General features: G+C 41.5%; 1 long non-coding RNA gene across 1 annotated transcript in view; it reads right to left on the reverse strand.

The window, feature by feature from the left end:
- Positions 1-27,904, reverse strand: part of LOC122734426 — a 178,032-nt gene that overhangs the window by 16,046 nt on the left and 134,082 nt on the right. Inside the window, exon 4 of the long non-coding RNA XR_006354062.1 lies at positions 12,216-12,382. This is a non-coding gene — a long non-coding RNA (uncharacterized LOC122734426). The remainder of the gene's footprint in view (positions 1-12,215; positions 12,383-27,904) is intronic.

Consider the following 27,904-nt stretch of genomic DNA (forward strand, 5'->3'; position numbering starts at 1 on the left):
TGATGGTATATCTCCCTTCCTCTCCCAGCCCAGCTCATTTCAGGTTAATTTCCTATGTTTTATCAGCCCTATCTCCCTAACCCCTTGGGGAAGTAGAATCCACACATTAAAACTCCTCCGAGGCTCTCAGGATGGATTTGCTATGGTCCTCTGCTCAGGAGGGGTATTAGCAGCAATTAGGTGCCTGGACAGAAGCCATGAATTGTGAGGTATCCTGAAGAGGGAGAAACCCATTTCATTCCATTTAAACCAATTTGCCCTGTCCAGATGACTAGCTAATGAGCCAAATGAGTTACTCGGGGTCATTGATACAGCTTTCCAAATCAAGTTACCAAACTGGTTTTAAAACCACTTCAAAGAGTAGTCCTTGACTGTTACAAATGAGGACAACTTGCTTAGCCATATGGACAGGATTTGGGTTTCTGTCATCTTCTTTGGGACCAGTTTTGCATGGGGGATGGGAAAGAGGAAGCACAAATTTTTTTTTAAAATATTACTTTTATTATTTAATCTCCCACGTTCTAACCTCTATCCACTTTGCATGATTCAGAAAACTCAATTCACAGGTAACAACATCCTTCTTTCCTTTAATGTAGTTGTTGTTCAGTCATGTTAGACTCTTTGTGACCCCATTTGAGGTTTTCTTGGCAAAAATACTGGAGTGCTTTGCCATTTCCTTCTTCAGCTCATTTTACAGATGAGGAAACTGAGGCACACAGGGTTAAGTCACTTCCCCAAGATCATACAGCTAGTGTCTGAGGGCACATTTGAACCCAGGAAGATGAGTCTTTCTTCCTGACTCCAGATCTAGGATTCCATCCACCTAGCTGCCCTCATCTAATAATACTTATTTGTAGTAATAATAAGACTTATTATATTTCATTAAAATATCAACCCCTAAAGGGCAGGGAGAGATCTTATCTTCATATCCAACTAAAACACTCCCCTCCACAGTATCATATACACAATCGGTATTTAATAAATGCTGAAAATTCACACATGACAGAATGACCTTATTTCATCTCTTGAATGGGGAGGTATATTTACACTGCCTTCTTACCAAACACATACAAATTCTTGGGGGAAGCTGGAAATATATGACTTGGGATATCTCAGAAAGACCAAGTTTCTATGGAACTTTAAGGTTTACAGTAAATTTTTTTCTCATTGATCCTGTGAGACAGAGAATGAAAGTATCAATATCCCCACTGTACAGATGAGGACACTGAGGTAAATCAGCATGAACCTAGTCATGTAATTAACAAGTACTGTCTAGCTGGGTCCCTGAACCAGGGAACCAGAGAGCAAAACCTTTTCTAAAATGCTAAATCTGCCAAAGAGAGGCAAGGCAGGAGGGAAACATCTCTTCTAAGGAGGGAGAGAGCTATGCAAACAATTCCAGTTGTTCCCTCACAGCTGGGGTAAGGGACTGGAAACAAACATTCATCCTCTTGACTGACACATGGCTCCTTCACACCAGTTTATCTTACATACACAGAGCTTGGCAATTATTCAGTGAAGGTTAGGAGCTAGGCAGGGCATTCCTTCTGTTTTTACTATAGGTATTAATGAGACAACCCATATCCCTCCAGGCAATTTAATTCAAGGATGTCCATCACAGCACCTTTTCAAAGGAACTACCACAAGGAGGAATCCTCCCCCCTACCTCCTATCCCTAAATCAATGCTATCAAGTTGATAAAAAACAGATTTTTAAAAAAAAATTTTTTTGAGGTGGAAGGAAACAGATCATCTGGGTCCAACTTACTAATTTTAAAGAAGAAAACTCAGGACCAGAGAGAGGAGATGACTTGTCTGATACCATACAACAAGTGAGCGTCAGGGGTAGGACTGAACAGAGGCCAGCTAACGACCAACCTAGTGTTCTTTCTGATAAGCCATATTGTCCAGTAGTTTAAGAAGTCTACATAGAGTAGCTACAGCAGGCCTAGCGCTGTGCTAGGCACTGTGTCTTAATTCTATTGCCTCCCCTCTGTTGCTTACTTCCAATTTACATCGTATAATATAACTCATAGAGTATATATACATACACACAATGTCCTGCACATGGTGCATAGTTGTTGGTACATAGTCAGCCCCATTAGATTATGAACTCCTGGATGGCGGGGGGGGGGGGGGGGGGGGGGGGGGTCTTTCTGCCTTTATTTGTATCTCCAGCTCTGAGAACAGAGCCTGGCACATAGTAGGCACTGAACAAATGCTTTCTGACTGTCAGACAAAAGAGAAGCAAGTTAAATGGAAGTGTCTTATGAGATATGCGATCATATTTTTTAATGACAAATTTTGTTTTAAGAAAACCAATAAGGCAAACACCAACACAAAGTATACTCCCTGAAACAGTTAAAACAAAACCACATAGTAGTGCCTGCTGCTGATAGCCAGAATAACTGAACCCTCTTAAAATCTGCCCTTTGTTCAAGGAAAGGAGGAAGTTCGTGTGTTTTAAAAAGTAGGTGAGGGGCAGTCCCCTTCACCTTTATAGGGAGGGCCTCCTATAATATTGTTTGCATTTGCTCAGTTGTAATTCAGTGTGTATATTGATTTTTTTGGTTCTTTTTTCTACACCATACATCCCTTCATACGAATCTTCTCAACAACCCTTTGAATTCCCGATGTTCATCATTCCTTATAGCACAACAATATTCCATTACGTTCATAGGCCACAATTAATTCAGTTGTTCCCCAAGCACTGGGCAGTTTGTTTCTAACTTTTGCCTAATACAAATTGGCACCAGTGCGTGAGTTCTAGGCAATCCAATAGGAGAATGAAAAGTAGGAACAACAGAAGATTTCAGCTCATCAAGGAAAAACTTCTTCCTCAGGAATTAAGTTATTCCAGTTAGGGAACAGACAGCCTTTAGAAGTAGGATTCCAGCAGAGGCTGGCCAGGGATGTTAGATTTCCATGCTTCATTCATTTAGAAATATTATCCTGAGATAGGGTCCAGAGGCTTCATCAGACTGTCCAAGAGGGCCCATAATACCAAAAAAAAAAAGTTAACCCCTGTCCTATCCCCTTTCAAACAAAACAGCCTACTCCTGTGTGCAATGCCCTCTGCTTACCCAGGAGCTAGAAGGCAAGGCTTCATTCTTATCATGCTTCATTTTCAGCCTGAAGGCAGAGAACACTCCCTTCTCTCCCACAGTCCAGCCTTTTTGATTGTATTTAAACATTAAACTGAACTTGGAAAACAAAAACCAAATTCATGTGATTGGCTGAGGTAAAAGAGTCTTCAAGTTCACCTGTGCAAACTAGTATCTACCTCATTACAGCACGCTCCGTCTAGTCTGTGTGTATATGTGTGTTGGTGTGTGTATGTCTCAGGTGTGTCTCTGTCTCTCAGCAGTCAAAATTAAGTCACTGTGTGTTCTGACCAATCCTAGGACAGGGGTGGGGATGGGTGCTGGAGAGAATGGAGGGGTAGCCCAGGAGAGACAAAAGAGCTGGGTTCCATTCTAAGCTAGCTGTATAACCTTGGCCAAATCATTTTTTACCTTCCTTGAGCCTCAGCTGGCTCATCTGAAGAATGGGGCTAAGTATTACATTAGAATGTACCTAAGACACAGAATAAAGCAATTTCTGAGTTGGAAGGATGGGACCTCAGAAGTCACTTAGTTCAAACCATACCTGAAACCATCATCTCTTCTACAACATACCCAGTGAATGATCTTCCAGCCATTGATGGAAGAGTCCTCGTGAGTCAGCACATTCCATTTTGGGATAGCCCTCAATTTTAGGAACTTTTTCAAACTGCTAACCCACTACTTCTAGTTCTGCCCTCCAGGGACAAAGCAAGCAGATCACATCTATTCTCTCTTCCACATGACAATCCTTCAGGGGCTTTAACAGAGCTATATTCCCCATCTACTCACCTCAACAACTGTTTTCTTCTCTAGGCTAAGCACCCCCAGTTCCCCTCAACAAAACTTCACATGATGGTACCAGAAGATCTTTCACCATCCTGGTGGGCCCTGATCCAGACACTCCACTTGTAGCCTGGCGGCCAGAACGGAATATAACACTCGAGCTGTGATCTTATCGGGCCACAGTAAAGAGGGATGATCCCCTTGCTCCTGCTAGATCTTATGCCTGGAAGTTCTCAGGGTGACTCGCCTCATGTTTGCGCTTCTGGCTAACCATGCCTCATTGACTTCAGAAGTTGAGGTTCTGAAACCTAGTCAACGAATTTACATTTATCTCTATTAATTTTGGCCACTCTTGCCTGTTAGTGTTTTTGGAAACCTCATTTTATCATCCAATACTTCTAGAACATCCCCTCTTTAGTACCATGTCATTTGCAAATTTGATAACATGAGATCTATCCCTTTAATTCAAGTCATTAATAAAATCCAGATAGCACCAATATTGTAATGTTTTACATTACATGTATAACTTATATCTGCTTACTGCCTCAGGGAGGAGGGAAGGGAGGAAGGGAAGGAGGGATAAAAATTGGAACTCAGAACTTTAAATAAAAATGTTTATTATCATTAAAAATAAAATAAAAATAAATATTATGGAAACAGGCAGGCTGAGCAAGTGACACACAGCTAGTACATGTGTAAGGCAAAACCTGAGCTTAGGTCTTTCTGAATGTAGGTCTCAAATACTAACCACCTAGATTTGTGAGATAACATTCAACTAATTTCACGTGAATTGAGTATCAACTCCTTAGCTTTTTTTTGTTCTGTCTTTTCAAGTTTATTCAACAGATATTCTCAATGGAAAACAAAAACAAAACAAAGACGAACAAACAATAAAGATTAGGCACCAACTATGTGCCAGGCATTGGACTAAGCAAGCACACTGCTCTGCCTTCTGTTATGTAAAAGCAACATCTCATCCAACCTGAAAGTGGCTCTATTCCTTTTTGGATCCTCCTCCTTTCTTCAGAATAGCCTTAGAAAATCTTATCTGTCATCTTTAACTTTTCTCATCTGCCTCCATTCATTCTGGGCTTTAGTATCCTTGACACAATTCTTAAAGGACCATTTGTTGATGAGTCGTTTCAATCCTGTTTTGACTCTCTGTAACCCCATTTGGGGTTTTCCTGGCATTTGCCACTTCCTTTTCCAGCTCATTTTACAGATAAGGAGACTGAAGCAAACAGGGTTAAGTGACTTGCCCAGGGTCATGCAGCTACTAAGTGTCTGAGGCTGGATTTTGGACTCAAGTCCTTCTAACTCCAGCTTGGGCACGCTATCTGCTGACCCACCTAACTGGCATACCATGGATCGGACCATACTTTTATACTTATCTTTTATTACCAGTCCTTGCTTCCATTTTCCACATATGATCTCTAAGATCCCTTCCGGCTCTGACCCCATGACTTTTTTTTTTTTAAGTGAGGCAATTGGGGTTAAGTGACTTGCCTAGGGTCACACAGCTAGTAAGTGTTAAGTATTTGAGGCTGGATTTGAACTCAGGTACTCCTGACTCCAGGGCCGGTGCTCTATCCACTGTGCCATCTAGCTGCCCTGTTTTGTTTTTTAGTGAGGCAATTGGGGTTAAGTGACTTGCCCAGGCTCATACAGCTAGTAAGTGTTAAGTGTCTGAGGCCAGATTTGAACTCAGGTCCTCCTGAGTCCAGGGCCGGTGCTCTATCCACTGTGCCACCTAGCTGCCCTCCCATGACTTTTTAAAATATAAGTTAGTCAATGCATTCTCTACATCAGTCAATTTACACTGGAATTGTTTCCCTTTGTCTCTTCAGAATTTCTTGATCACTTCCCATCCTTTCTTGGCTAATGTCTTCTATTATATTTTAGGTCAGTGGAGTCTCCTTTCTCTCTCAGAACCTCTGAGATTCATTCTCTTATGCTTTGGGGTACAAGTCTAGACTATACCCAACTTCCTTCTTTTTTTCTATTGCAGATTCTAAGTCATAATAGTCTGCACACTCCCACACCCCTTGCTCTGCAAGATTCTTCCCTTTTTGTGAAAATTAAATTGAGGATAAAATTTATTATCTTTTGTTTAAAGGATCATTAGGCCAAGTCAAGAAATTATGAGTTACTTTGCCTTTGTCAATTAGAGGGTTCCTGAAACTGTCTGTGTAACTTACGTTCTGCATTCCTACTATAGCCTACTTACTCTGCTTTGGACTTGTGATTTGCTACTGGAAAACTTCCTATCTATTTCATTTCCTACTTCAGTCCAGATGATATGTAGGATGCTCTGATGACAAAATTGCTTCTGTTTCTTCTTCCGTTGACCCTCTCCCAAATGCTCTCCACCACTCTCACCTTCTTATCCTCTTGCTCCTGCCCACCAGATTTTATCACATGTATATTTCCTTAACATACAATCCTATTACCCACATCTAGTTCAGATCCTCTTTTCAGAGCTGAGGAAACTGAGGCTGAAATTAAATGACTTTCCTAGAATCAAACAAGTAGTCTCAGTGGCAGAGGGTCCTCTGACTTGAAAAATCACTGCTCTTTCCACCACTCCAAACTCAATCTTTTTCTTTCATTCATTCATTCATTCATGTTAAGAATTTTTATTTATATTTTCCTGTTACAATCTCTATCCCTCCTTCTCTCCCTCCCTTCCCCCCTTCCCAAGGTAGCAAACAATCTGATATGGGTTATATATATATATGATCATGCAAAACATCACCATATTTGTCACTTAATGAAAGAACGTGAAAAATAGCATGCTTCAGCAATATTACAGGCATGGTTCTCACCCCAATTCTCACTGGGATCTCTGAGATAAAAATCTGTCTCCTTGTTTTCAGGCCTCCAGTTTACATTACATTTTATTATGCTTTGTACTTCTGTCTATAGACATCTAAGATGATGGATTTTTGTGGCTGCCTTTTTCCTATGAATTTCTGGATATTCTCAAAGTTCTTCTTATATAGCAGTTCCTCCTTATGCTGTCCTAAGAAAAAAGTGATTGTTCCCCTCCCCTAATGGTGTGGAGAGCCTAATACTTCTTCTTCTTTTTTTTTTTTTTTTGCGGGGCAATGGGGGTTAAGTGACTTGCCCAGGGTCACACAGCTAGTAAGTGTAAAGTGTCTGAGGCCGGATTTGAACTCAGGTACTCCTGACTCCAGGGCCTGTGCTCTATCCACTGCGCCATCTAGCTGCCCCCCCCCCCAAGTTTGAGTTCTAAACTCTTAACAATACTAGCTCTGTGATCTGGGGCAATTCACTTAACCTTGCAGCATATTCCAATTAAAGGAAGGTACCAAACTCCATGTTTACCATCTAGACCAATGAATCCAGAGATTCAGATTTAACATAATATGATACAACATAAAACACAACATGACATGAGATACAGGACATGATGTGATACGTTATGACCCATAATTCCCTAAGATGGGGCCCAATTGAGAATCACCAATTCCAAAGGCTGACAAATATAAGGCTCTGGTAGAAATGACAAGCCGTAGGCTACAAATAAAAAGATTATTCCTTTGCAGAATGGAAACTTCACTTACCCCTAAATTTAAATCCTTCCCCTAGTTCAGCAGTTTAGACGGTTTTTACAAAATCTGAGCCCCTTTCCTCTATGCACTGGTTTGACTTTATTGTGTTTTTGTCTCCCATCAGAACCCAAAGAGCTTTTACCCTTAAGTTCCCTGTACAATTTGTATGGCCAGAAGCATTCCTATATATATATATATATATATATATATATATATATATATATATATATAGAGAGAGAGAGAGAGAGAGAGAGAGAGAGAGAGAGAGAGAGAGAGAGAGAGCGCGCCACAGGCTATAACCACAGGGTATGTCCTTTATTCCACATCACAGACCCCTCAAAACTCTAGGGGAGTCTCACATTTTCATCTTGAATGGCTGCCCTGGAGGAAGGTATATTTGATGCAAAAATCTGAAATGAATAAGCGTGATCTTCTGTGCTCAAAGGAATTAGGAACTGAGTTTCTCCATAATAATAGTTCCCTCACTGGATATCTGGAGGCCTTGTAGAGTCATATACCTTTCCAAAAATTCTTTCAGAACTTAACTGGTGTTCAAGTTGACCAGAGAACTGTGATCCTCTTGTGAAACACTGATGCTCCCTGGCAAGCAACTAGCAGGTGATTTTCATGCAAAAATAAGACCAGAGTGGACAGACATATGTGACGATTCTATTCCTCCTAAATCACACGTCAGAGCAGGAAAGCCAGACAATATATGCTGTTAATGCCCGAAGGATCCTTTGAACAAGAACATGGTATTTCAGGCTGGAAGGGGACTGGGTTTGTCTAATCTGATGCTCAATTTTCCAGATGAGAAAAATGACACCCAAAGAAAAAAAGTGACTAACAAGAGGTCATGGGGATATCCTGTTCATAATACATAGCAACTGAGACAGCTGTTTATAGTGAAGCTGAACTTCCTCTTGCACATTCTCTCTCAGAACCTATACAGATTTCATGCTTCCAAAGTCCCTCCTGGACTTCACTATCTTTGCTGAATTTGAACTCAGCCTTGTATGGTTACCCTAGGTTCAAAAGGAGTGAATTCTCAATATGTGCTATTAGATATAAAGTCAAACAAAAACAACACCAGCAGCAGCCTGGTATATAGTAGGCACTTAATAAATGTCTACTGAGTGACTAAATAAATGTCTAGACATAAAGAAGTTGATTTGATAGATAAAGAAATCAATTGTGGGGTTACAATGGGCTAGAGAATTAGAGGACATCTAATTAGTCCTTGATTAAGAGGGGGGAAAACAAATGTGTCAAACACTGGGTTAAGCTCTAGGAATATAAACACAATGAGAAACGGTGCCTGTTGTCAAGTTTACATTCTAAGGAGGAAAAAAAAAAACCCACAAAGGGGTGTGGTAGCCTGTTTCCTCATCAGTAAAAACAAGGGGGTGGGGTGTCACATTAGACAATATGTAAAGTCCCTTCTGACTATGAAACTCTGTGATCCTAAGGAAAGGGTCAATTATGGGGTAGAGTGAGCTGTCTACAGAGAGAATACAAAGGATAACACAAGGCTGCAGAGTCTCCATGTCTAAATCAAATCTCTTAGGGATGAACAGTATTCCCCAGTAGCCACAGAGATTAAATGGGAATATGTACAAAAATACCTAGAGTAGCTCTTTTGGGAGTAGCAAAGGACTAGAAAACTAAGAAGGGGGGGGGGGTGGCAGGGGCGATCAATTGGGGGATGGGATGAGTGAACAAAGTATGGCACATGAAAGTAATCAAATATTATTGTACCTTAATAAATGACAAAGGAATTAAGAGGTTGCAGAGAAACCGAGAAAGTAGGAACTGAGGCAAAGGGAAGAGCTCAGAAAAACAACAACTGATATAACAACATTTGTAAACATAAACAATTCTGAAAAGTTTTGAGAGAGCTCTGATCAGTGCAGTGACGAATCACTAAGGACAAAAGCATGCTACTCACTTCTACTACTCTTTTTTGGGGGGTGGGGTGGGGCAATGAGGATTAAGTGACTTGCCCAGGGTCACACAACTACCAAGTGTCAAGTGTCTGAGGCCAAATTTGAACTCAGATACTCCTGAAATTCAGGGCTGATCCTTTATCCACTTTGCCACCTAGCTGCCCATGAGAAATATTTCTTAAACTCCTATTACGTGCAAAGTAGTATGTAGGCCCTAGGGATGAAAACAAAACAGTCCCTGTTCTCAGGTATCTTGCATTATCTTTGAGGGGTTTGGTTGGAAAGCTACATATAGAGGCATGGAAGGGAGTACAGAATCCCCACCTCTGTGGATGGTTAGGCAATAGGGGAGATGGACTGGCTTAATATCATTAGTAACACTGTAGCATTAATGGGATTCCAAAACACAGTTAAGTACCAAGTGATTGTTGCATCCCATAGGACTTCATTGGGAAAAGGTCAGCATAGGCTGAAGTAGACAAGAGACACTCCATAGAAGGCAGTCGATGATCAATTATTAGAGGAATCTAGACAGAGAGGGTCGTGGGAGTCCAACTGTGCTCACATACTTATATACAACAGATCCTCAATAATTGAAGATTGAAGAGTAAGTGCTAAAAAGCATCATGGTATAATGGGTAGAGTCTGGAAGACCTAGGTTCAAATCCAACCTAAGACACTTACTAGCTCTCTGACCCCAGGCAACACTTAATTGTTTTGTGCCTTAATTTACTCATCTATAATGCAAAGAGATTGGGTTTGACGCCCTCTAACATCCAACCTAGCTCTAAATCTATGATGCTATGGTCAGCAAACCAGATCTACATCTTATACACAAATTATGCCAAGCCAAGGCAATTATACAAAGAACCATAGGAGGCAGCAAGACCTGAGCAAACACACATACCACCACCACCTCTTTAAAACTGTGCACTAACATAGTTCGCCAGTATCTCTGAGCTTTTGTTGTAGCATGTGACACTTCTGTCACAAAATAAAATTCCTTATGTGCTATGGATATAAAAATTGGGGGGCCTTTGAATATGTGCATGTGAAAAAAAAAAGTTGTATTATAGCATTTTAAACCTCCATTAAGAGCAGGATCTGATTTTCTGGTTTTTCTTTATATTCCCAGCACCTGACCGGCACATCGGGGGCAATAAATAAATGCTTGCTGACTAGGCTTGGAAGGGAGTTCACTGGCTAGTCCAATGCGGACAGGAAAAAGAATTCAATTCCCTCTCTAGCATACCCAACAAGTGATCATCCAGTGTCTGTCTGAGGATCTCTAAGGAGGGAATACTTTCTCAGGCAACCTATTCCAGTTCTAATTTTGAGGAAACTCTTCTTGACATCCCGCCTAAATTGTCCCCTCTGAAACTTCCACTCGTGGCTCTTGGTTCTATGCTTTATGGCCAAAGGGAACAGATCTGTTCCTTCTTCCACACGAGAGCCCTTCAAATACTTGAAGCTACACCTTCTCCAGTCTAAACAGCGCCAATCCCCACAACAGGTACAAGGCCCTTCAGCATCCTAGCTGCCTTCCTCTGGACGGGGGAGATGGTGAGGTCAAACAGTTACTGAATACCTATTATGTGCTGGACACTGTGTTAAGCACTTTACGAATATTTCCATTGATGGCTACTCTCCAGCTTATCAATGTTCTTCCAAAATGGCTGTTCCCAGAAGTGAATACAGTACTCTGGATGTAGTCTAACGAAGGCTAAGTAAAGGACCATGACTTCCTAGAAGTTGTATCTCTAGCTTTAAGTCTCTCACCAGATTTTCTAATTGCCAAACTCCTGGCTCACACAAAGCCTGCTGGCCACTCAAGGCTCCAGACCTTTTCTCCCCATCTGATACTTGTTGGGAAACTTATTTTTCTGAATCCAAGTCTGAGACCTTCCATTTATTCCTACTGCATTTCACCTTAGTAGATTGGGTCTCATGCTCCAGCCTATTGAAAATATTTTGCATCCTGACAGTTGTCCAGTATGTTAACTACTCTTCCCAGCCTTAAGTCTTGAGAACTCCGATCAAGCAGGATTCCAGAAGACAGATGAGGAAGAGCACTCGACCTAGCTGTTGATAAAAGAGATGACGACGGCCTCTTTCTTTGCCATTCTAGTTCAGTTCCCAGCATGCAGTCAGTAAGTGCTTAAGAAAAGCTCAGACTAACTGAAGAAGCAAAATGAGGCACTCATTTTCCAGACACAGCCCAAGTGGGAGTTTTGGTCTGACTGCTTATTTGTCACAAGTGTTTTGTTTTTCTTTTCTAGTGGGAGGAAAGGAAGGATAGGGTACTAAAAATGGGGGCAGGGGGAAGCAAAGAGGATCACTGAGGCAATTTTTTTTTTAATGGAGAAAAAAGAGCAAAAGAAAGGTCAGAAAAAAGCAGACAAGCAAGCTGATCTTATGATATACTTAAAAAGAAAAGCAAAATGTATGTACCAGAGACATACCATCACAGAATATTCTATTATTGTCTCCTACTATGCATAATGCAAATTCCCACTGAATTTGGTGTTTGCAAAAAGTTTAGAAGAAAACTAAAAAATTATTATTTTTTTTTTTGGTTTTTTTTTTTTCTAGGCAACGGGGGTTAAGTGACTTGCCCACGGTCACACAGCTAGTAAATGTCAAGTGTCTGAGGCCGGATTTGAACTCAGGTACTCCTGAGTCCAGGGCCGGTGCTTAAAAATTATTTTTAAAAAGGAGTTTCTTTCATTAATTGCCCCTACACTGCTATAACCACCTCCACCTCCACCTCATTAGGTTTTGAACTGTAGGCAGTAGCTGTCTACTCACCTGGCTTACTCCAAATCTTAGTTCTTTATGCCAGAGCAGAATCCAGTTTCCGAACTTACATCTACTGAGAACAGTAGCTTCTTGTGTCAACGCCCCCACCTTTCCTCCTCCCCAGGGACCAGGTCAGTGCTTACTGAAGATACAGAGCCAAAACACCTGGAGAATACCTGGGGAAAGCAATAAGAGACGCACATAATTAAGACAGCAGCTCCAGGTGAAGGGGAAACCACAGGAAATAAACAAAAACAGTTCTGCTGCCCGCAGTCTTCTTCCTTTCCTTTCTGAGAAAAATAAAGCCAAAAATAGGGGGGAGGTGGGGAGGAAGTGACATGAGGCTACCTTCCTAGGATCATCCGGGATGGGAGGGGAGAAAAAAGGCACGCAGTCAGTTTGTAGGTTTTAAGGGTCTGCTTGCTCTCAGGCTATCTGTAGCCGCTTGCCCCACATGACCTTGATCTTACTATTACCCCACAGCTCCAAATACCAGGAACCAAACTCCTATTCTCAGAGCCCTGGGGCCCTACCTGAACAAATCACTCTGTTTTCTCAGAAAAGCCACTCTAGCAAACCTACATTCACTAACCAGGGACACTTTCTTCTAGATACCAGGGATGGCCTAATCTAAAGGCCTAATACAAGGAGAAAAGAAGAAGTCACACCTTCTCCCAGCTAAGCTCCCAAGGGTAGAGATCTTTTTGTATCCCTAGCATTGAGCATAGTGCTTGGCATATAGTGGGTGCTTAATAAATGTTTTTGTTGTGGTGGTTTGAGTGATTGACCTTTTTTAAGGGACCTGAACTTTTCATTAACAGAATTATGGGTTGAAAGAAACCTTTTTTACAGATGAGAAAACTGAGAAAGTAAAGGAAGGTTAAAATAACTTGCCCAAGGTCAAGAAATAAGTAATAGAACTAAGATCTGGACCTAAGTACTCAGAACTCAAATTCCATTAATCAATCAGTATATATTATGCCTCTATTATAGCCAGGCATTGTGTACTAAGTGCAAGAGATACCAATGGTGGTGGGGAGTTGGGGAATGGAATGAGTAAATCAGTTCCTTCCAGAGCTCGGGATATAATGTGTTTAGAAATAAGCAAATAGAAAACACAAATTTGTTAAATGTATAAAATAAAAATGCAAATAAATACAAAATGAAAACATAGTGATTGATGAGAGGGGCAGAAACAATGATGAGAAGTAGAAAAAAGGAGCGATGTTTGGCCAGAGTTTTGAAGGGGATCAGAGGGCATGAGACAAAAGTGAGGACGGACGGTATTTCCAGAAGGGAAGGCAAGGACTAGGCTATAAAATAACAAGGATGGGGAATGGCAAATGCCGAGTTTTAGCCAAGGCCTTTCTGCTGTACCACACTGATTGGGCTCTGCTGGGAGTCTTGGCAAGTTGTTTATCACACGAAGATTGGGGCTATAACCTCCATATCATTATATTATGCCATAAACACCTATCAACAGGCAAACATGACTATGGCTGTTCAGAACTTTATTATATAGTACTTTATGATAATAAAAAAAAGAAGTATGTTGCTCATTAACACTGCTGAAGAGCAGCCACACTGACAACCAAAGCTAATTATTGCTTGAAACTTTCTGTGTTGTTTTCTTTTTCCCTAGTGGCATCTTTTGGAATCAATTACCTCCTCTCCACCCCCCCCTACCCCCCCCCACCCAATCATCCCAAAAAGAAAGTAAAACTTTCCCCAAGGACCCTGAGCTACCTTGGAGCAGTTCAGATGTAGCTATCCAAATTCTGCTGCCTACCAAACTAGATCACTCTGATATAGGATTGCTTCCTGTGGGCAGCTCCCTAAGAAGGGAGGAGGAGAGTTCAATCTTACACCCTTAGACTGTAGGGTTCCCCCCAAACAGTGAAACATCTCATAAGGCTAGGACTGGCCTGGAGCAGCAGGAGATCTCCCCTCCCCCTCCAAGCCATAGAATTTTAGCACTTGAGTTCAAAAGCAATGACTGGAACTAGTAACCCAAAAGCTAGAGAGATAAGATAAGTATTAGCAACCCAGCCCCCCCTGACCCCCTGCCTCCGGCATTGATCCCCAAGCCCAGAAGGTTAAGTGAAATTTTGTCTGGTAGAAGGACTACCTCCCCACCCACTGCGGTGTGTTTCTGCTGATACAGAGCTCCAGGTGAGAGCCCTAGGCAAAAATAACAGGTAAGCAAAGCCCTAGCTCTGGATAATAACTCATTAATTTTGTGATTTCAAGGTCCACGCTAAGGTAGTACCACAATTCAAGTATTCTTATCCCCATTTTAAAGAGCAAACACAAGATCTGGAGCTTATACCTAATCTCTAAATGGTCCTGACCCTTATTAGCTGGAAGAAATTAGGCAAGTCAATTCATCTCTACAGGGCTTTAGATTCTTCATCTTAAAAAATGGGGCTAAATACTAGGGTGATTGTGGAGAGAAGGCTTGGGAAACTTTACTAATACATCTCCATCAAAGAGTAGATGCACTCTTTGCATCTACTCTTTTTTACATAACCTCCCAAGTTGAATAAGAATCCTTGTTTCTATCACAAAGCCCAAATGGGTCACATTGAAAGAGGCACAGTTCAAATAGTACCACAGAATTCTGAAGGAAAACTAAAAATAAAGGAAGTACAGGGATGTGGACAGGCAGAGGAGGAAATTCAAGCAAACAATGCTCCCGCAAGTTTTCCAAAGGAAATGAGTAACCAGTGTTATTGAGCAACACAAACACCAGACAATGGTTCTTCCTAATTTGATGGTGAATATCACATGTGCTTGCAGAGAAGTCACCCTCCACTCCAGAGATTATACCCTGATTTGAGGGGCTGACATTCAATATATGTCCACTACAGGAGGAAAGAGACTGACTTAATGGGTCTGGTAAGGGTCGAGACATGTAACCTTTTGTTTCCACTTGGTTATGTAAAAAAGAGGTGTGTGTGACACACACACACACCCACACACACCCACACACCCACACCCTACCTTGGGCCAGTCATTTAACCACTATGGGAATCATTTAAAAAACAAGGCTAATCATGCATTCCCTAAATCAGTTCAATTAAGCAAACATCTATTAAGTTAGGTGTCAAATTCCCAGAAGAGGCCAGCAAAACTCCCATGGAGAACCAGATTAAAATGTAATTGGGAAATGTTTAACAAAATAAATAAAAATACAATACAACCTAGATAATGTTCATTTGTGGTTTTCTAAGTCAACACGTGGCCCCACAGGGATCCTTTCCTATTTGAGTTTGACATCACTGTATTAAATGACTGCTACATACAAATCACTGTGCTACCTGGGCATACAAAGATAAAATTAAAACATCTCGGGGCAGCTAGGTGGCGTAGTGGATAGAGCACCGGCCCTGGAGTCAGGAGTACCTGAGTTCAAATCCGGCCTCAGACACTTGATACTTACTAGCTGTGTGACCCTGGGCAAGTCACTTAACCCCAATTGCCTCACTAAAAAAAAAAAACATCTCCTGCCCTGAAGCAGCTTACATTCTCCTACATCAGGACTTCTTAACATTTTTCCACTTGAGACCCTTTTTTTACCTAAGAAATTTTTGTGACCCCAGGCATAAAGGTAGACAAAACAGATATGCAAATCAAACATTTACTGCCAAATTTTTTGCAACCCCACATGGGGTCATGACCCACAGTTTAAAAAGCTTTCTACTAGAGGGACAACACTTGATGACAAGTATGTTTAAAAAAAATGTAAAAGAAATAATTTCAAAAGGGAGAAAATGAACATTTCTATAGATTTAAGTAATATCACATGCCAGGCACAGTGCTAAGTATTAGGGACAAAAATACAAGCAAGCCCCTACCTTCAAGAAGGTTATATTTTTTATTTCAAAATAAATGTTACAGATGTGTTTTGTTTTGTTTTAAATCATAAAAGTCCCCCTAGTATCACTCTCCCCTCCAGAGTCATTCCATAAAAATATTTTCAAGGGGGAGAGAAGAGAGGAGGGTGGGGGGAAAAAAAAATCAACAAAACTGATCAGTACATTATAAAAATCTGAAAACATGTTCAAAGCATAACCAGTGTAGACCTCCTACCTCTGCAAAGGAGTAGGGTGGAGATGTCTTCTCAAATCTCTTTGGAATCATGCTCTTTATGATAATGTAAAATTCACGTTTGATAATTATATATGGAGGCTTTCTTCTTATCGATGATTGGAGCTGAACATTCTAATGGGGGAAAGCAACCTTGAAAGGAGAGCTGCGGAGCTAGAAAGGGAAGTGGGGGTGGGTGGCATAACTGGAGAAGTCCTGGAAGGGCTAAGGAGGTCTGAAATAAAGTAAGCTAAAGCTGAACTGGCCCGTGTTCATAGGATCATCGTGTTTCCGAGTTGGAAAGGCCTTTGGTTCAACCCTTCATTTTACAGATCAGGAATCAGAGAGTAACAGAGGTTAGATGAGTTAGTTGTTCAAGGCCATATAGCTTTAGAACTGGAATCTGAACCCAGATCATAAGGTCAAACATCGGATTTAGAGTTGGAATGTTGTTCCCCAGGACTTTTTTTTTAAACTACATCACACTGTTCAATTATATATCCCCCCCCAGTATCTTCTTCCAGTCCAGCACCTACAGTAATGACCTGTGCACAAAAGAGGTAACTGATGAATATATGAATGAAACTACTTTGAAAAGTAAGGATGAAAAAAAAAAAGGCCTCTAAATAGACTGTGTCACTGGCATTTACACAAACACATGAACAGGATGATACTTCATTGATGGCAACGGTAAAAAACTAATGGAACAGAAAGATGAGGAAGAGATATGCAAAGAAAACCAGGAATTCAGATCCCTGAGGAGTAAGAGAAATGTCATGTACCATCAAATCCACTCACTCCACCCCTACCAATAGCACATAGTTATATAAGGTCACCTGACAAAAATCAGCAGCATTTTATGTCCCTGTATTTTAAAATCTTGAAAATATGAATTCCAAAGCATCCCAGCTCCATCTCTGTTGTGCGCATCAACCCATGAAAAACAAAACACAGCAACCACAAACAGTAAGTGAATGTGGATAGAAACATCAAGGGCTTGTTTAGTTTAACCAACACCAGTCTAGGTGCCTACTATGTGCACAAGACAGGCAAGAATAGATGCCTTGTCATCATCATTATTAGAATGACCACATCTTGGGGCAGCTAGGTGGTGCAGTGGATAGAGCACTGGCCCTGGAGTCAGGAGGACCCAAGTTCAAATCCAGCCTCAGACACTTGACACTTACTAGCTGTGTGACCCTGGGCAAGTCACTTAACCCTCATTGCCCCACCAAAAAACCAAACAAACAAAAAAAAAAAAAAACAGAATGACCACATCCTATGAGATCATAGATCCACTGGGGTGTTGGAGTACACAGAACTATGTTAGGCAATAGGGAATGCAAAGACAGATGAGGCCTTAATCTACATCAGGGATGACATGCACAAAATGAAAATACCAAAAACAAAACAAAAACAGAACATGAAGAGGCACTGGATGGTACAGTGGCCCATGGAGTCACAGAACCAGAGTTTGAATCTTGGAATTTTGGCTTGGCCATAGTCACTTATGTGACTATGGGGAAATCATTTAACCTCTGTGAGCCTCAGTTTGCTCATATATAAATGAGAAGGCTAGACTAAGTCATCTCTAAGGTTCCTTATAGCTCTAGAGCTAGGATCTTATTTATGCCTTCAGAAATACAAAGGGGCCAAGAGATGAAGGACGGGGAAGGAATCACTTAGATGAGGAAGGAGATCAGGGAACCTTCACAAAGTAGCATTTGGACAGGGCCTTAAAAGATGGATATGATTTAAACACGTGGAGACGAAGGACATTGCAGATACAGGGAACAGACTTTATGAAAGGCAAAGTGTCAGTAAAATTTAAAAAAAAATGAAAGCAGGAAACCTGATGTAGGAGATGAGACCTGACCAAAAGTACAATGGCAGGGGCAGCTAGATGGTGCAGTGGATAGAGCACAGGTCCTGGATTCAGGAGGACCTGAGTTCAAATCTGGCTTCAGACACTTAACACGTACTAGCTGTGTGACCCTGGGCAAGTCACCTAACCCCAATTAGCTCACTTAAAAAAAAAAATAGTACAATGGCAGGAGGAGAAGGATGAATTCAGGAGAGGGTAAACTGTTCAGTTTGGTCAGAAATGTTTGGGAGTCGCATGAAATAATGATGGCCAGTTAAGTTTGAAGCAGATTGTAAAAGTCTTTGAATGCCAGATGGGAAAGTCTAGACTTCTCCATCTGGATGTCCTGGCATCAACCCAAGTTCCAGACAGAATTTTCATCTAAGTCTACCCCTTCCTCCCAAATTTCTCATTTCTGGTAATGGTACCATCATTGTCTGTATCACAGTCAAGATGGAGGTTTCAGAGTCATCTATGGCTTTTACTTCTGCCTCACATCTCATACCTCCCTCTCCAAATTTATCCTTGTTAGTGTCAGGGTAAGCCTAATCATTCTGTGCCTATCACTACAACGGCCACTGTACCTTCCCTCTCAATTATTTCCTGTTTGTCCTGTAGATAGCTTGCTCCGTCCTCTAGATATGTTTACATGCTGTCTCCCCAGTAGACTTTAAGATCCTTGAGGGCAGAATTGTTTTTTTCATTTATTTCTTTTGCTTCTTTTTGTATTCCTAACACTTAGCACGGTGCCTGGCATATAGTAGGCATTAAATAAATCATTAGTGAACTGAATAGATGGCCTGAGGTTTCATATTCAAGGGCAGGGAAGTTAATGGGGAAGGTGGAACCTCACTCCAATAGGAGGGCTTCTTAAACTTTTTCTACTCAAGAACCCCTTTTCACCAGAGAAATTTTTTACACAACCCTGGGTATATCAGTATATAAAATAGGCATACACAACCTTTTCTTGTTGCCCAATTTTTCTCTATTCAGTGATTCGGTCCCATATGGGGTCGCAACCCACAGTTTAAGAAGCTTTGTTGTGTAGCATGTTGCAATGAGATGAGTGCTGCATTTGAATCTGGAGCATGTGCATTTAAATCCCAACTTGGCCCTTCAATCCCCTTGTGACTTTGGATGAGTTAATCTTAACATCTCAGAGATGCTGTAAGCTCACCTGTATATGTTTTTCAAAAGAGGGGGTTAAGGGGCGGCTAATTGGCGCAGTAGATAAAGCACCGCCCTTGGATTCAGGAGTACCTGAGTTCAAATCCGGGCCTCAGACACTTGGCACTTACTAGCTGTGTGACCCTGGGCAAGTCACTTAACCCCCATTGCCCCGCAGCAAAAAAAAAAAAAAAAAAGAGAGAGAGGGTTAGATTAAATTATATCTAAGGTCCCTTCCAGCTCAAAACCTATGACACTGATGTCTCACTATCCTTTCTCCTAAATGATTGGGGACTGGGTACCATTACTCATGGGCACCAGAAAAGGGCATAGCCCAAGGCCAAAGTTGATAAAGCAGGGTTATTTTAAGTGGAGGTTCTGGGCAGGTATTAATTATTAGGGGCTAGGAGGCAGCTAGGTGGCACAGTGGATAGAACACTGACCCTGGATTCAGGAGGACCTGAGTTCAAATCCAGCCTCAGGCACTTGACACTTACTAGCTATATGACCCTGGGTAAGTCACTTAACCCTCATTGCCCTAAAAAAAAAAAAGTTATTAGGGGATTTAGGTTAGCAAACTTCTGATTCAGTATTTAACTGAGAGTCAGAAGACTAGGGTTCAAATCTTGACTTAGTCATTACTCTCATGGAACCTTTGACAAATCACCCCCTCAGCCCTGTCATCTGTAAAATGGGAGGAATGATCACATCAATTTCCAAGTCCCTTCCAACTATAAAATCCCATAATCAAATAGTCAAGTAGATCTGAGATGTCATCAAACACTGTATTATTTAAAGAAATGAAATTAAGAAGCATCCAAAAGACAATGGAGAGGTACAAGGTCAAAGGACAATGGAGCAGGTCCCAAGACACAACCCTTTGTAACTCCATCATTTTAGGGGAGTCAGAATGATACGGTGAAAAGCACAGTCTTCAGAGTCCAAGGCCTGGCTTTAAACCCCACTGTGATGCTGATCCCCTGACCTTGGGCAAATCATTAAACCTTCGTGGGCCTCAAGATGATGGGTAGAAGAAGTATCTTCACCAGGAGGTTCATCTATGAATAAAATCACAGGGCCAGGCTAGAGGAGGGGGAGAGGGAAATAAATATGAGGTGGGGGTGAAGATAAGAATGAGGAACTCCCCCCGACCCTAGTGTTTCTAGATTTGTCTGGGTACTTTGCTGGGAGCATCACTAAGTCAGAAGAGGTTTGTTTTGTTTTAAAAAGTCTAGTTAGGAAATACTCACCAGAGGTTCAAACCTCATCCAAAGCACGGGGATTGGGTACAAGGAACATCAATGGGGTCTTGGCAGATGATGAGGTGAGTGTTCCGAGGCCTAGCTGAGTGCTGCCTATTGAGGCCAGCTCCCTTCTTCTAGGGGTGTGCCCCCTTCAGAGTTCATGCCCTCTGACAAAAACCTCCAAGGGACTAACTCCTTTTATTTTTTCGAGCCAAATGGGCAATTTCTCGGGCTGAGGAGTGACTCTGTTGCTTGGCTAGATTTACCCTAGATACAATGCTGTGTCTCAGAGGAACTGTCCTGTCAACAGGCCCTAAAAAGAACAACACGTTTCACATATACAAAGTACATGAACTTGGCCTGATGTTTGTGACCCTGGAAACCCTTGCACAACAGGCTCAAGTCAGGGGCTTTGGCTGTAAAAGAATCACAGGGACTCATGCCTTCAAGGAGGGAGAAGATGGAGAAAAGGGAAAGTGGGAGAGGTGCAAGTACATACAGCAGGGGTGGCTACCTGTTTATCTCAATACCTTGCTTCCAAAGGCTCCCTCTATTGCCTCTAAGATTAAATAGAAGGTCCTCTGTTTGGTTTTTAAAGGCTTTCACAACCTGTCCTCTCTAACCTTAGAGAATCTTCTTCAGCTAGCTATTCTACAATCCAGCCAAACTGGCCTTTCTTGCTGATCCTCATGCATGACAGTCAATAGCCCATCTCTGCACCTTTGCACCGACTGTTCCCCAGAACTGTCCTGACCTTCCACATCTTAGAATCCCTCATTTCCTTCAAAAATCTGTTCAAGCATCACAGTTTGACTGCTTTTCTCTGTATCCCCAGCATTTAACACAGTGCCTAGTACCAAGTAGGTGCTTCATAAATGCTCACTGACACGAAGCCTTTCCTAATTTCCTAATTCTGCCTTCCACTCCCTCCCCCACCTCACTAGCACTTTCCCTCCAAAAATCTTCCTTGTGTTTCTTTTGTCTCCATTTATGTCCATGTTTTCTCCAATCAAATGCAAGCTCTTTTAGGGATGAGACGATTTTATAGCTATCTAAGTATTCCCAGTGCCTGGCACACTGCTTGAAACACATGTTTCATCAGTAAAATGTTTTTAAATTGACTGATTTCCAAGTCACCCACCCCACTGGGGAGGTCTTCTTCTCTGTCACAACTGCCTTTCTGAAGTCTGCTCACATGTACAACAGGGGTCGGAGGGCCACCAGCGGCAAAGTCCCTTCTCTATCCCCCAACGTGGGATTCACAGAATCTTAAAAGTCATAAGGGTCCATCACCCATGTGAACAAGAATATGCTCCCTAACATCTCTGACAAACAGGCATTCACCTCTGCTTGAAGATCTGTGATGAGAAGAAAGTCTTGGGCATCTTTCCAGGGTAGCCCATTTGACCATTATTAGGGATGTTTTTCCATATACCAAGTTTAAACCTATTTCTTTTCCTCTTTCAACCATTGCCACTGCTTCTACCACCTGTAGTCAAACAGGCTAAGTATAATCCCTCCTCCCTGACAACACTTCAGGCCAGGAGGCACATCTTCCTTTCCCAAGTCCAACAAGTCTTTTCTCTATGCTAAACTTCTCTCGTTCCTTTATTTGGTCCTCAGGTGGTATAATCCTGAGGCCCTTAAGCATCTTATCGTCTTCCCTTGGATATTCTCTAGCTTAATAATGTCCTTTCTGAAATGTGGTGGTCAGAACTGAACTTGAGCACCCCAGACTCCAGTATCTGACTAGGGCAGAACACAGCATTACCATCACCTCTCTAGTCCTGGATTATCAGGCCCTGGTAAGTGATCAAAACAAAAAGAACCCCTTCTTACAAAAAAAGTTAGTGTGAAGGGGAATGCTGGTATTCCGTTTGAAATAAAGGAGAGAGAATGATTGGCATGGATTAACACAGCTTACAATTTAGAAAGTGTTTTCTCAGGCACTGTCTCACTGAATCCTCACAATTGCCCCAGCATGTAGTTAGAACAGTGGTAGAGTGATTTAAGTTTCACTTTTACTGAGTGAGAAACTGAGGCCCAAAAGGAGGAGGGAGCTACCCAGTCACCCAGCTAAGAAACAGCAGCAGTAACTCAGAAGCAGCAGCATGTCCTGGTGGACCGGGGCTGGCAACGGAGTGGGGAAGTTTCCAATGTTCAAATTCAGCCTGTGACACATATTAGCCCCTTAATCCCCCAGTACACAACATTACCCTCAAAGATCGAAGGCAACAAACATCTGGAGATTTGCATCTGCTAATTACCAACATACTAACATGGATAGACATTTACTGTGGGTGATACATCAAGAAACAATAACAATATATAGTGGATCAGATCAGCATTCAGAGGTCCTGGGATCAAAATCCTGCTTCTTGTGTAACTCTGGACAAGTCACTTCCAACCCCTAATGTGAAATATCTATATCTATAAATTGGGGGGGAGGAGTGAGGGGGGGGTCAGACTGGATGACCACTAGGCTTCCTTCTGGCCTATAATCCTATGAAATAAAACAAAGGAAACAATGGAAATGCTTGTTTGCAGGGAAATGGCCAAACAAATTATTATATATTTGATGAAATGCAATCTGTTCCATCAAGAAGGGAGGTGGGCAGCATGGCTTCTTTATTTATTAGACACAGGTTCAAGTTTCAACTCTAAAGTTGAACTGTCTACTGTGTTGTTTAAAATCTATATGTGGGTCCTAATCTGCCCCCGCCCCCAGTTTTGGGAGGAAACTGGCTAAGATTTACTGATAAATTCAGAAAGAGTTTAGGCTTCTAAGGATTTATTAAAGAGTAAAGACAACACATGGGATCCTGTAATGCCAGAAAAATCTATCTACTTTCCTCTCCTTTTCTCTGTCTGCTTTTTCTCTTCTCCCACCAAGCCAATGCCCTAGACAACAAGAGAGACCCTCCTTTTTTCTCTCATCTCCTGGCACGCCGGTTCTTCCATGAAAATAGACCAATTCAGCCAGTGAGCCTCCACTTCCTAGGTTCCTCTCTCCCTCTCTGAAAGGGGAGATCCTTCAAGCTAATTGGTTGAGAGTGGTCTCCTGCTGACGTCAGTAGTCCACAGTCACTCAGGGCCAGCCAGGTGTGGTCTCCATCAAATCACCTTTAAGTAGGTACTCAGTCAGTTTCTCAGTCTCACCCAATTCAAGCAATTCTAAATCAATCTTCAGGTGGGACCCCTGGGCGGCTGCCAAATCCCATTATTTTATCACACTATGATCAATCTCTTCCTCCTTAGAGTGGGGGAGGGAACAAGCATTTAATAAGCACAAATATTATCTACAAATATTCTCATCTCTAAGATGGAGTGAACAATACTTGAACTACTGAGAAGAGAGTTCTTTGTAAACCTTAAAAATTTTAATTACTAGTATCCTTAAAGCACTGGTACAGGGGAAAGAAGGATGATGGATCTGGAGTCAGACAGAGCATCTAGGATAAAATCCTTGCTTCTACCACATACTATCTCTGTGACTTTGGGGAGTCACTTCCCCTCTTCTGCTCCTCATCTATAAAATCAGGGTTAGACTAAATGACCTCCAAGGGCCCTTCCCAGGCCTGATCTATTACATTATGATCCTATGAAATATGGAAAGATGTAAATGAAGAGAGAAGTAAGACAGGACTAGGAGTGCTATATAAACACTGATGTGTATATGTATAAACACATCTTCTTTCCCCACTAAAGTCCTACTGTAATGTTGAGTGAGCTAACCAAAAATAGAAAAATGTCAGCTAAGTGTTCCAGCAGATAAAGCACCTAAAGTCACAAAGATGAGAGTTCGAATCCAGCTGCAGGTCCTTATTAGCTATGTGACCCTGAGCAAGTCATTTAATCTGTTTGCCTCAGTTTCCTCAATAGTAAAATGGGGATAATAGCAGCACCTACCATGAAGGTATCAAATGGGTGAATATTTGTAGAGTGTTTAGAATAGTGCCTGGCACATGGTAGGTGCTACAAAGATGTTTATTCCCTTCCCCTTCCCGCATCATCATGGCATGAATCACTCATGACCCTGAGTTCTTGGGCTACACCAGTCAAGCTCTGGAAGATCCTACCTTACCTGTCAGGTGCCAATTGTAGACTGTGTGCCCATATGATCAGATCAGTCAAGGTAAGACTTGAGACACTCACCAATAAAAAGGTTGTTCAAGAGGGAAATGGGGGAAGACACAGGAAAGTCAATGGTTTTTTCATAGCAACACATGCAGAACAATAGTCTACTGAGAATTGGAAGGGTGGGAAAACTTACCAGTAGAGACTGAACATGAAGATGGAAATCATAGTACATATCTTCTAAAGTTGTGAAATATATACATGCACCCAAATTCCTAAGATCTAGAGCTAGAAGGGAATTTGGAAGTCATTCAATCTAATCCAACCTCTTATTTTCACAGAAGAAACAGAAGCTTGATTAGTTGACTTGTTTGAGGTCATGAAGGTAGTAAATACCAGAATTCAAACCCAGAACTTCTGACTACAAATCGGGAACCCTTTCTACTGTACTGTGTTTTACACAGACACAGAATTAAGACTCAGACCCTCTCTGTCTCTCTCTCTCTCACTCACATCATAAAGATGGGAAGGTTAAGAGTGTAAATCACAGGTGTCAAACATGCTGCCTGAATGTGGCCCAAACCAGAAAAATACAAAGATATTGTTAGTTGTGGTTTTCTAAGTCAATATGCTGCCCATGAAGATGCTTGAATTTGACACCAGTGAGGTAAATTATTGAAAACTACCATTGATGATTATAAATATTCAGTCATTTCAGTTGTGTCCAACTCTTTGTGACCCCATTTACAATTTTCTTGCCAAAGATACTGGAGTGGTTTGCCATTGCCTTTTCCAATTAATTTTACAAATGAGGGAACTGAGGCAAAAAGGGTTAAGTGACTTTCCTAGGGTCACACAGCTAGTAAGCATCTAAGGGCTCATTTGAACTCAGGTCTTCCTGACTCCATGTCCAGCACTCTATCCAGTGCATCACCTAGCTGCCCTGCTTTTTATCATAAAATTGACAAAATACTCATAATAACTGTCTGATATTTTTTCCTCTTTCCCTAACTTTTCTACAGCCTTTTGATCTAGGTACCATGTAGATAAATCCAATTTGTGTTGTTGTTTAGGAGTTTTGTTTTTTAAGATGAGGTTGATGAGGGGAAAGGGTAGCTAAATTCAGAGAAGTTTCTTATCTGAAAGAGACTACAAACAGCTAAGTGAACTGTGTGGGCAACCTTCAGCCTAGTTTGGGGGCAGCAGGAAATACAGGCCTCAAGAGAATGGCAGAAGGACACAACATTCTAAACTCCTCAAAGGAAAAAAATGGTGGTTTTCTAAGATCTCAGGAGTCCTTTGGCAGCCTTCCTTCCTACCAGTGTTGTTTACAAATAAAAACCTCAGAGTTCAGATTAAAAAGGCCTTTAAAGAGATTCCAGCCCTCTCCTTTCCCCAATCCATGCCTCTTTAGAAGAGTACAATACATGTGTTTATCTTGCTTCTAAGTAGGGGGATATTAACATGCTTGAGGATTTTCTCCTCCTAATGCTGGTATGTTGGCTCTCATCTATTGTACGGCCATCTATAATGAAGTGAAAAAAACAACATGAAATTATGGCTTTTAAAAATATAAGCATCTCTTCTGAGGTTTGAAGTCTCATCCCTTGAAAGGCAACTTTTCTTTAAACTTCCAGGAACTGGATGGGATCGAAGCCCGTCTATTTAAAGGTCAACCAGAGATTCCTGTTGCCCTTGGACTACTGCCTCTGACACAAGTTTATTCAACACTTTATTCTTCACTGTGGTCCACGGCCACCGCACAAGTTAGAATTGTACAGCGTTACGTCCCTAAAAAACATTTTGAAAGGGCAAAAAGAGACTCAAGTCAGTCACTGACTGGTACCAGAGTAGGCTCCTGCTGATTCATTTGTTGGCCCCAAAGTCACTAGTAATTCAGAGGCTGGATCCAATACTAACACAATTTCATTTTGCTCCCTTTTTGTATGTCTCCCTTCGCCAAAGCTTAGGAAGAAACTGGGCTGGGGGTGGGTGGGAGTGGTACTATAATATGGGGGGAAAGTCCCCATCTTTCTAGACTGATGGACCACCAGGAAAATCACTCATGGCAGGGTGGTATAATGGAAAGAAGTCTGCCCTTGGAGCCATAAGTCACGAGTCTCTGAGCCTCAGTTTTCTCGATTGTAAAGCTAGAGCAGTCCTATCTTTAGCATTACTTCATGGGGTTCCTGTGAAGCTCAAATAAGATAATGCAGGGTAATTGGATTCAATGCAGCAAACATTTATTAAGCATATTCCAGATGCCATGCATTTTGCTTGGCCAGGAAATACACAAACAGAAAGCAAAATGGTCCTTGCCTTTAAGGAGCAATATTCTTTGGGGGGAAAAACAACATGAATGTAATATAGAAAATCAAATACACATACATAAAATAATCTGGGGGTTGGGGGTGGAAGAGAATGCCAATGACCTAAGTCTAATAAATAGTTAAGTTTAATATAGTTTGTTAATAACAGAACAGGGATTCCAGATGATCTAATGGAAAGGGAGGGGAGGATAGAATAGGACTAACATGGTTAGCCATCAAGGCCAGAGAAAGAAGCTTTAGCTTGGGCAGCCTACAACTCAGAATCAGGGGGCTTCCTGGAAGTGCCAGTAGGCAACAGATTTAATCAGCAGTGGTGGCAATGGAATTTAGAAGTAATCTAGTCTAGTGCAAACCCCTTATTTTTACAGATAAGGAAACTGAGAAGCTGATAAATTGTCTTATCAATCAACCAAATTAATAATTTCATTATTGATCTTGGAGCAAAAGGTGGCACCTGTGTTTTAGGGGGTTTGGGTAGTGGGATGGAGGCATACCTAAAGAAGAAGGGCAGATGATGAGGCCCTTGTTCTGGCTGATGGTCATCATTTTATAAACCTCATATAAAGTAAATCTGTAAAACTCAAAAGGCTATACAAATGATGGTTCATAATATTACAAGTCTAGGTCTGGAAGGGAACAGAGAGGACATCTGGTCCAACTTGCTAAATTTATAGATGAAGAAACAGGTTCAGGGAAGTTAAACGATTTGCCCAAGGTCACAAAGATAAAAAGTGTCAAAGGTCAAATTTGAACAGAGGTCACCTATTCCAGGGCTTTTTCCATTGTACCCTTGTGTCACAGTTACTATATTATTGTTGTTTTAAATGCCTCTCATTGAAAAGGGGGGGGGGGTCATTTCCCACCAAGTTCTTACCCTGTCTTCAATTATAGATGACAAACATATAAATTAAAACTGGCATTCAAGCC

Source organism: Dromiciops gliroides, chromosome 1, assembly GCF_019393635.1.
Source record: "Dromiciops gliroides isolate mDroGli1 chromosome 1, mDroGli1.pri, whole genome shotgun sequence".
NCBI classification, from domain to species: domain Eukaryota; kingdom Metazoa; phylum Chordata; class Mammalia; order Microbiotheria; family Microbiotheriidae; genus Dromiciops; species Dromiciops gliroides.